The sequence below is a fragment of the Eumetopias jubatus genome, unplaced genomic scaffold (genome assembly GCF_037043125.1).
Source record: "Eumetopias jubatus isolate StellerSeaLion01/CBP00866 unplaced genomic scaffold, mEumJub1_p1.0 scaffold_8, whole genome shotgun sequence".
In the NCBI taxonomy this organism is placed as follows: Eukaryota; Metazoa; Chordata; class Mammalia; order Carnivora; family Otariidae; genus Eumetopias; species Eumetopias jubatus.
This window is the reverse complement of record NW_028274814.1, coordinates 1,348,646-1,358,459: the sequence shown is the minus strand read 5'-3', so window position 1 is coordinate 1,358,459 and position 9,814 is coordinate 1,348,646.

Below are 9,814 nucleotides of genomic sequence, written 5' to 3'. Positions count from 1 at the left end.
TTGGGATCAAGGTAATGTTGGCCTCATAAAAAGAGTTTGGAAGTTTTCCTTCCATTTCTATTTTTTTGGAACATTTTCAGAAGAATAGGTATTAATTGTTTTTGAAATGTTTAGTAGAATTCCCCTGGGAAGCCATCTGGCCTAGGCTTTTGTTTTTTGGGAGATTTTTGATGACTGCTTCAATTTCCTTCGTGGTTATAGGTCTGTTCAGGTTTTCTATTTCTTCCTGGTTCACTTTTGGTAGTTGATACATCTCTAGGAAAGCATCCATTTCTTCCAGATTATCTAATTTGCTGTCGTATAGTTGCTCATAATATGTTCTTATAATTCTTTGTATTTCTTTGGTGTTGGTTGTGATCGCTCCTCTTTCATTCCTGATTTTATTTATTTGGGTCATTTCTCTTTTCTTTTTGATAAGTCTGGCCAGGGGTTTATCAGTCTTGTTAATTCTTTCAAAGAACCAGCTCCTAGTTTTGTTGATCTGTTCTACTGTTCTTTCAGTTTCTATTTCATTGATTTCTGCTCTGATCTTTATTATTTCTCTTCTTCTGCTGGGCTTATGCTTTATTTGCTGTTCTTTCTCCTGTTCCTTTAGGTGTAGGGTTAGGTTGTGTATTGGAGAATTTTCTTGTTTCTTAATGACTGAACCACCCAGGCACCCCATAGACCTTTCTTGTTTCTTGAGAAAGGCTTGTATTGCTATATACTTTCCTCTCAGGACTGCCTTTCCTGCACCCCAAAGATTTTGAACAGTTGTATTTTCATTTTCATTTGTTTCCATAAATTTTTTAAATTCTTCTTTAACTTCCTGGTTGACCCATTCATTCTTTAGTAGGATGCTCTTTAGCCTCCATGTATTTGAGTTCCATCCGACTTTCCTCTTGTGATTGAGTTCTAGCTTCAAAGCATTGTGGTCTGAAAATATGCAGGGAATGATCCCAATCTTTTGGTACTGGTTGAGACCTGATTTGTGACCTAGGATGTGATCAATTCTGGAGAATGTTCCATGGGCACTAGAGAAGAATGTGTATTCTGTTGCTTTGGGATGGAATGTTCTGAATATATCTGTGAAGTCCATTTGGTCCCGTGTATCATTTAAAGTCTTTCTTTCTTGTTGATCTTTTGCTTAGATGATCTGTCCATTTCAGTCAGGGGGATGTTAAATTCCCCCACTATTATTGTAGTTGTCCATGTGTTTCTTTGCTTTTGTTATTAATTGGCTTGTATAAGTGGCTGCTCCCATGTTAGGGGCATAGATATTTACAATTGTTAGATCTTCTTCTCTTTGATAGACCCTTTAAGTAGGATATAATGTCCGTCCTCATCTCTTATTACAGTCTTTCGTTGAAAATCTAATTTGTCTGATAGAAGGATTGCCACCCCAGTTGTCTTTTGGTGTCCATTAGCATGGTAAATGGTTTTCCACCCCCTCACTTTCAATCTGGGGGTGACTTTGGGTCTAAAATGAGTCTCTTGCAGGCAGCATATCGATGGGTCTTGTGTTTTTATCCAATCTGATAGCCTGTGTCTTTTGATTGGGGCATTTAACCCATTTGAATTCAGGTTAACTATTGAAAGATATGAATTTAGTGCCATTGTATTGCTTGTAAGGTGACTGTTACTGTATATTGTCTGTGTTCCTTTCTGTTTGTTACTTTTAGGCTCTTTCTTTGCTTAGAGGACCCCTTTCAAGATTTCTAGTAGGTCTGGTTTCGTGTTTGCAAATTCCTTTTGTTTTTGTTTGTCCTGGAAGCTTTTTATCTCTCCTTCTATTTTCAATGGCAGCCTAGCTGGGTATAGTATTCTTGGCTGCATATTTTTCTCGTTTAGTGCTCTGAAGATATTGTGTCAGTCCTTTCTGGCCTGCCAGGTGTCTGTGGATAGGTCTGTTGCCAATCTAATGTTTCTACCATTGTAGGTTACATATCTCTTCTCCTGAGCTGCTTTCAGGATTTTCTCTTTGTCTCTGAGACTTGTAAGTTTTACTATTAGATGTCAGGGTGTTGACCCATTTTTATTGATTTTGAGGTGGATTCTCTGTGCCTCCTGGATTTTGATGCCTGTTTCCTTCCCCACATTAGGGAAGTTCTCTGTTATAATTTGCTCCAGTATACCTTCTGCCCCTCTCTTTATTCTTCTTCTGGGATCCCAATTATTCTAATGTTGTTCTGTCTTATGGTATCACTTATCTCTCGAATTCTGCCCTCATGATCCAGTAGTTGTTTATGTCTTTTTCTCAGCTTCTTTATTTTCCATCATTTGGTCTTCTATATCGCTGATTCTCTCTTCTGCCTCATTTATCCTAGCAGATAGTGCCCCCATTTTTTATTGCATCTCATTAATAGTCTTTTTGATTTCGACTTGGTTAGATTTTAGTTCTTTTATTTGTCCAGAAAGGGTTTCTCTAGTAACTTCCATGCTTTTTTCAAGCCCTGCTAGTATCTTTAAAATCATCATTCTGAACTCTAGGTCCGACATCATACTAATATCCGTATTGTGTAGATCCCTGGCAGACGGTACTACCTCTTGTTCTTTTTGTTGAGGTGATTTTTTCCATTTTGTCATTTTGTCCAGAGGAGAATAGGTGAATGAGAGAACAAAATGCTAACAGGGTAACAACGTCCCCAGAAAATATGCTCTAAACAAATCAGAAAAGACCTGAAACCAGGGGAAAAGAAAGGGAAAGAAAGAAAAAAGAAAGAGAAAAAGAAAAAAACAAACAAAAACAGAACAAAACAAAAAAACAAAATATGATCAAATATGATCAGGCTGGTGCATAAATCATTGCCACACACTAGATTTTTGGTCTATTTTGGTATGTTGGAAGAAAGTGCATCCCAAAATTTTAAGGAAAGAAAGACTTATATATGTATAAAATAAGGGTTGATACGATGAAGGGATGGAATATGACTGTAAAGATGAAAATTATAAAAAATTTTATAAAAGGAATTGATAAGATAAGAAGTTGTTTGAAAAAAGAAAGAAGATTTAAAAAAAAAAGAAAGATAAAAAAGGGGGAGAGAATGTGATCAGGCAGGAGAGTAGAACAAAGCCATACACTAGAGATTTAGGGTATATTTTGATCTGTTAGAAGAAACTGTATCTCAAAATTTTAAAGAGAGAACAACTTATATATATATATGCTGAAAATAAGGTTAAACTAAGGGTAAAATAAGGGTAAGTACTATGAAGGGATAGAATATGACTCTAAAAATGAAAAATAAAAAATAAAATAAAAATGTTTTTTAAAAGTGCCACTGAAATACCATAGTTTATTTTACCAATTGCTTATTGTTGAATAAGTGCACTATTTCTAATTTTTCCACACTTAGAAATAAAGCTGAAAGAAATATCTTTGTGCACTTATAAGAATATTTTATGAAGAAAAATTCTGTAAGTAGAATTGCTGAGTTAATGGATGTGCATATTTTCAATTTTAATAACTATTGACAAATTCCTCTCCAAAAGGCTTATACCAATTTAAACTTCTGCTTACCAGTTTGTTAGAGGACCCTGGTTATTGTGCATCTTCTGGAATCAATTTAATGATTAAAAAGTTCTTATTTGTTTTTAAACTTCACATATAATAATACATATACATACATATTATATAAATGTAATATAAGATACTATTAATGAGGTTGAGCATTTTTTGAAATCCTTGTTTGTAATTAAAACAGTGTTTTAATGGATCTAATTTCTAGTTGAATATTTTATTGATCAAGTTAGTTGACTTTCTTAAATTAAGTAGCCAAGGTGATGGGATTGGTCTTCTTCTGGTTTTGGTTGACGCTATTCTATAAATCCCTGTGGCTGATGAGTCTAGCTGAAAACCATAACTAGATAAAGTTTAATTTATCTGATAATTTAAACTAATACAACATCCCCAAAGTTATGAAATCTTAATTCTGATGGTGTTGACAATATACTAAATATCTGGATGTACAGTGAAAATTTAGTTTGACAACCTATAGACTACCACAACAATCTGGATGGTGGGCTTTATGTACTTCTCTCTTCAAAATTCTTTATCCTCTTTCTGTGTGTACTTGTCCCTAATGCTGCACTTTTCAATGTGCTTGACAGGAATAAATGTGTGTATTTTGTTTTCCCCCTCCGCACTGAAATTCCTTGAAATTTTAGATTTAGTTAAGATTATTGTTTCCTGTCCAGATTGAATACCTACTGACATATTAGTGTTTTGACAAAAAACTGAGGTACCCTATCCTCTTAGCTAGTCTTACTTTAGTTTCTTAAGGTGGTAGTACCAGTACTGATAACCATTACCTGCAATTGTTTGAAAGCTGACTGAAACTGGTTGCCCTGAAGAGCTAAGGCAGCTGGTTCTATACTCCTTCTGTGCTCTTGTTCACTTGCAGCTGTGTACTCCTTTCTTCTCACAATATTCTCTTCCTCCTCCTTCCTTTCCTAAAGAGCAAGGAAGCTACATATTATGGGCTCACCTTCCTATCTATCTCCACTTCATTGCCTCCACCTCATTTGTTCTTAATTTAGATAGTATGATGAACATTCTCCTTGGATGTTTGCATTGGCCACTCCCTTTATATCCGTATCAATACCCAAAATCTTTGCTCTCAATCTCTTTCCCGTCTCACATCTCATCTCACAGCAATTCTGATTGCCCGGCTAATCCATTCATTTGGTCATTTCCCCTTCCTGTAATGAGTTCTTGTACTTCTAGAGCTCCAGAGGAAACCCTCTCCTCCCTCAAAGTCATTCAAAAGCTCCCTCCCCTGAAGCATATTCAAATAAAGGGGATTTGAGGAAGACATTGGGTCCCTAACCCTTAGCCAACTCTCTCTATATCTGTTCATAGACCTCTTAGCGTGTTAAATCATTCCTGTTTCTTATCATCTGCTTTTCCACTCCAAGTGCCTTTCTCTGCACTGATTGATTTGTTCATGGATTTATTTATTCCTAAGATATTTATTAAGTTCTCATAGGTATAGAAGACAACGCTAAGTGCCCCTAGGGATGGAGGGAAGCGGTAGTGCCTGGGGGGAGGGGGGTGGTTTCTCTCCTTTCTTTAAGGAATTTGCTGTCTAGACAGAGACCCAGACATTTATTTGTAGAAAAGTTGGTACTGGGGCACCTGGGTGGCTCAGTCATTAAGTGTCTGCCTTCTGCTCAGGTCATGATCCCAGGGTCCTGGGATCGAGCCCTGCATGGGGTTCCCTGCTCAGCAGGAAGACTGCTTCTCCCTCTTCCACTCCCCCTGCTTGTGTTCCCTCTCTCGTTGTGTCTCTCTCTGTCAAATAAATAAATAAAATCTTAAAAAAAGTTGATACTGCATATGATTAAATGACAAATGTTTCGTACAAGTTGGTACAAGCAATATGTGCCTTGGGATTTCAGAGGAGAGAGTAATTTCTTTTGATGGGAGGATGGGGTTGGGAGGCAGGTTGTAAAGGAGCTGGCCTTGAAGCATGGATAAGATTTGAGAGGCAGGGGAGGGTGAGGAAATTCTGCAAAGGAGGAAGGAGATATGGTAGGTAGACACAGCCTTGATGGGATGGACTGGGTGTGTGGATACACAAACCTCCTCTGAGAGTGCAGCGATAATTTGTTTGAGGTACGCATATATATGCATGTAAGTATAAAAATATATCCTTATTTAGGGGGAAAATTGGATTAAAATAGTACTTTTTATCAGACTGGTGATAAAGTAACCTTAATAGAAATGTATGAGAACCAAATCGTTATATACAAAGAAAACTAAGATCAGTAAAACCTATAAGGAGTCTTAGAATAATTGTGATTTAAAGGATCCTGGAATTATTCCCACACTCAGAATCAATTTTTCTTTATTTGAAAAGATTTGGTAAAGGGAAAATTACTTCTTTTCCCTCCTCTATATAAAGAGCCATCCCCTCTTGGGTCACTTGGAATTCTTCCACAAAACTAGGCAAATGAGCCATGGGTTCTAACGAACATCAAGTTCCATGAGTTGAGGAATATTAATACAGCTCAGAATTTTGGGCAAAATATTGGACAAAATATTTGTGTGGGGGACAAAACTAATCTTGCAGTGTGTTTCTGTGTACTATATGCTCTACTTAAGCAGCTGATTTCTTACTGGTCTTATGTACAATTCACAGCATTGATTCTGTTGATTTTTCTTACATCTAAGTTTTTCTTACATCTGAATTACATATGTTCCTTTGCATGCACCATGATTTCTCAGGGAAAGCTCATGATTTCCCAAGTCCTTGATCCATTCTTTCTCTTTCCTCTTACCTCCACCCCCTGGGCCTAATTATGAAACGACTTCAAATAAATACAAATTTTTAAATAAAAAAACATTCTGCTTCCTGTGAACAATTGACTAGTTTTTTTTCCCCCTCTTTTCTCTTTGAGAGTTCTAATTCACTTGGAGGACTATGCAGTTGGCTAGGCCTGAGATTTCTGGGAGCTGTAATTGTGTCTCATTAATTCTTACAGTAATGGAGGGTAACTATAAGGAACATGCAATTAGTGGTTTGGTCAATGAACAGAGCAGTTAATCAGCAGACAAAGGATGGGGCTCAGGGCCCATTAGGCTGAAAGGAAGTGTTAGTACCGTCCCCGGCTTCAGGAATGCACTTGGACATGCCTGCCCATTGGACAGCCTCAGAAGACTATGTTTGTCTTTTTGCTAAACCAGCTCTTTTTTTTTTAATTGGTGTGGTATGTGTTTATTCAAACACTTGAGAGATTCCTGAGTATCCTGCTATAGTACACCATGCATTTTTCTCACCTCATGTTAACTGGCGTGTATTTTTTTTCTCCCATTGCACAAATAAATGTCAAAAACACACACAACAAAAAAACAGAAACAAGCCAAAAACCGACCAACCAACCCTCAACAATAAAAAAGGAAGAAAAAAGTACAATACTGCTTTAGGAAGTATATTAGAGATAAAGTTCCTGAGCTGACCCCTCTGTCATCAGAAAATAAATGAATGCAGAGACCAATAATGTTTAAATAAGCCTTTGTGTTGTCACTCAGTCATAGCCTCCATATTCATCTCTATAAAGTGAACCTTTATACTTTTGAATGGAGGCACTCTAAATACATGTAAATGTATGCAGATAAGCATATGAGTCTTAAAATGTTGCAGGCCTTATAAGCTACAAGTAACCTCAATTGTGTGTTTTCTGTGAGAAAGTCTTGTCAAACTATTCTAAGGCCTCGAATATAAAAGTTAACCTAGTGGAATAGGGTTGTTTTTTCTGAGCAACATGGACCATAGCACCCTTGCCTAGGAAAACCACACAAAGGTTACAGACAGAATCCTACGAAATGCTGTAAATGTGAAGTGATGATTATATAAGAAAATGGATTTATCAATAATACATTGCCCTGGGGTAATTCTGAGCTCAAGCAAACAGTTCTTCAAATAGAATGACATCTCTACTCCTAAGTAAAGCATACATTTGGAATAAAGAAGGAATGATCACATTTGCTTTTTAAAAATGAAACTAGCTTAATAATTAACTCATTTCCTGAGTCAAGTGCGGGCCTGAAAATAAAGGTAGGGTTTTTTTCTTTCTCCAAACCTGTCTACTGTTTTATCTTCCTGGGATTTACATTGGAAATGAAGAAATGTTCAAAAAATGAATTCTCTTAGGCATTATATTAGAGAGTCAGCTATTTTTGAATAATTAGCTTCATTTGTTAAATATTTGAAACATTTTCTACTCTGAGGTAAAGAGTAGCGTAGTGGAAGATGAGAGTTACAAATGATATGCATTTTTCAGAAGAATCCTTCTTATCAATTAATAAGGAAGGGAGAGTAAGCCCATTCTACCTTCTGTTTCTCTTATTTAGATTTTCTTCTCTAAAGAGATATTATGTTTTATTCAAAACATCACCGAATTTCCTATTTCCTTGAGTGACATGCTGTGCATTGTTTCAGAAAGTGGAAGACTGAAGCAGCAGGAGGTAAGGAAGGTGGTGCTCATCTCAGCTCCCTGTTAGCTAGCTGTGTTATAGCCAACAAAGTTACCTTCTGAGCCTCAGTTTCCTCATCTGTAAAATGAGGATTTCTAATCTAGGTGATCTCCAAGGGTCCTTTTAACTGTGCTCTTTTTGATTTTTTTTTAGGACAAACAGTGAAACAATTTCAAGTGTTATTTGTGTCTTGCAATTTAAATAGGATTCACAAGCCATGGAATGCAGGATTGCTGTGGGCTATGGCATTGTTAAAAGCTGGTATTAGTTGTGAAAGGGCTTTCTCTCTGATCATTTTTTCTTCTCTTGTCCTGATTTGCCTAATTGCTGACAATCTACCTTGTTTCTTAGTGAATAAGACTCCTTCATATTCTGGAGATTGTTTTAATTACCGTGGTCTTTTAGATAGCATGTTGCCTACCTGCTTGCATCTGCCAGGGGTCTCTGCTGGTCTAGTTTTTCATGCAGTGTTTTCATGAATCAGGGACAAGTTGACTTCAAGACTCTTTGTAAGACTGAGGGGATGTTTTGGTTGTACATTGCTTTATAAAACAATCTGATTATGGAATACATCTCAGAACCAAAAATGTGTTTGGTTTCTCATCAGAATGGTTTGGTTTCATCTCAACCCCTGGCCCCATTCAGGAAGAGAGTTGTTTCCATACAGGGTGGCTGCATCACCTCCTGGCTAGAATTTCTGGTTATGTTCAGCCCTATGGTCAGCTCTATCTTCTTGGTTCTCAAGTTTTAATGTGACCACTCCTCTTCCTCCAAGTCTTTAATAACCTTTCACATTCTTTGGTATCCTTTCTTCTTTTTAGATTGTGCTAGGCAAAAAAACCTTTCTATTTTTTCTGCCACGATTTTCTTCAGAATTAGTATGACCTTTAAGAACACCTGAGAAGCCCTTGGTGGCTCAGTCAGTTGGGTGTCTGACTCTTGTTTTCTGCTGGGGTCATGATGTCCGGTCGTAGGCTCAAGCTGCACGTGAGGCTTCACGCCCAGCACGGAATCTGCTTGGGATTCTCTTTTCATCTCCCTCCTTGCCCCTAGCCCTTCCCACCATGGTCACTCTCCCTTTCTCTTTCAAATAAAAAATAAATTTTAAAGAACACCTGAAAAACCAGTGAATATTAAATATATTTATTACTTATTTATAGCTCAGCCAGAGCTCTCATGCCAACATGGGCCAAGCAGATAAGGTAGGAGGCAAGTGAGCCAGATAGAAAATTACCAAAGGTGGGGGAGGCAGTAGAACCCTCAAGAGTACTGGCTTCTGCTACAGAGGGTGGCCTGTACCCAGTCCAGCCAATTATTGTCATATAGGGATGTGGCCTGATACTGTCAGAGCTTCTGATTTTTAAAAAGAATTTGGAACTGCAGATCTTATATGAACTCTCCCAATTTTTAAATTCTGGCCATAAAAATCTCTACACTGTTCTGGCCAAATAAATTACATATATGTCCAGATCAGTCATTGAGCTGCCAGCTCACCTCAGCACAAGGCAATAGCAGGGGCTCAGACTATTCCTTTCATTAAGGAGTAGATGAGGAAGCTGAGTTATCTAGTTATTCCCTGTCCTTCAAGATTCAGATGCTCAAGGTATATTTAGATCTGTTTTACTGATTAAATAAACCAATCTGATTGAATCTTGTGAAGAAATTTGAACACTCCACTCTGGAAGGAATGTGTTTTCTCATGTATTTTGGTGGAACTTCTCTTTTACTGTGAATACCCTATCATGCATGCCTGACTTCATGTTAAATACTGGGGCAGATGATGACTGGTTTGATATTAGAGAGACTTCCCAACTGACACCCAGCAACTCAGTTTTCGAAGAACTTATTAAATGACTATTA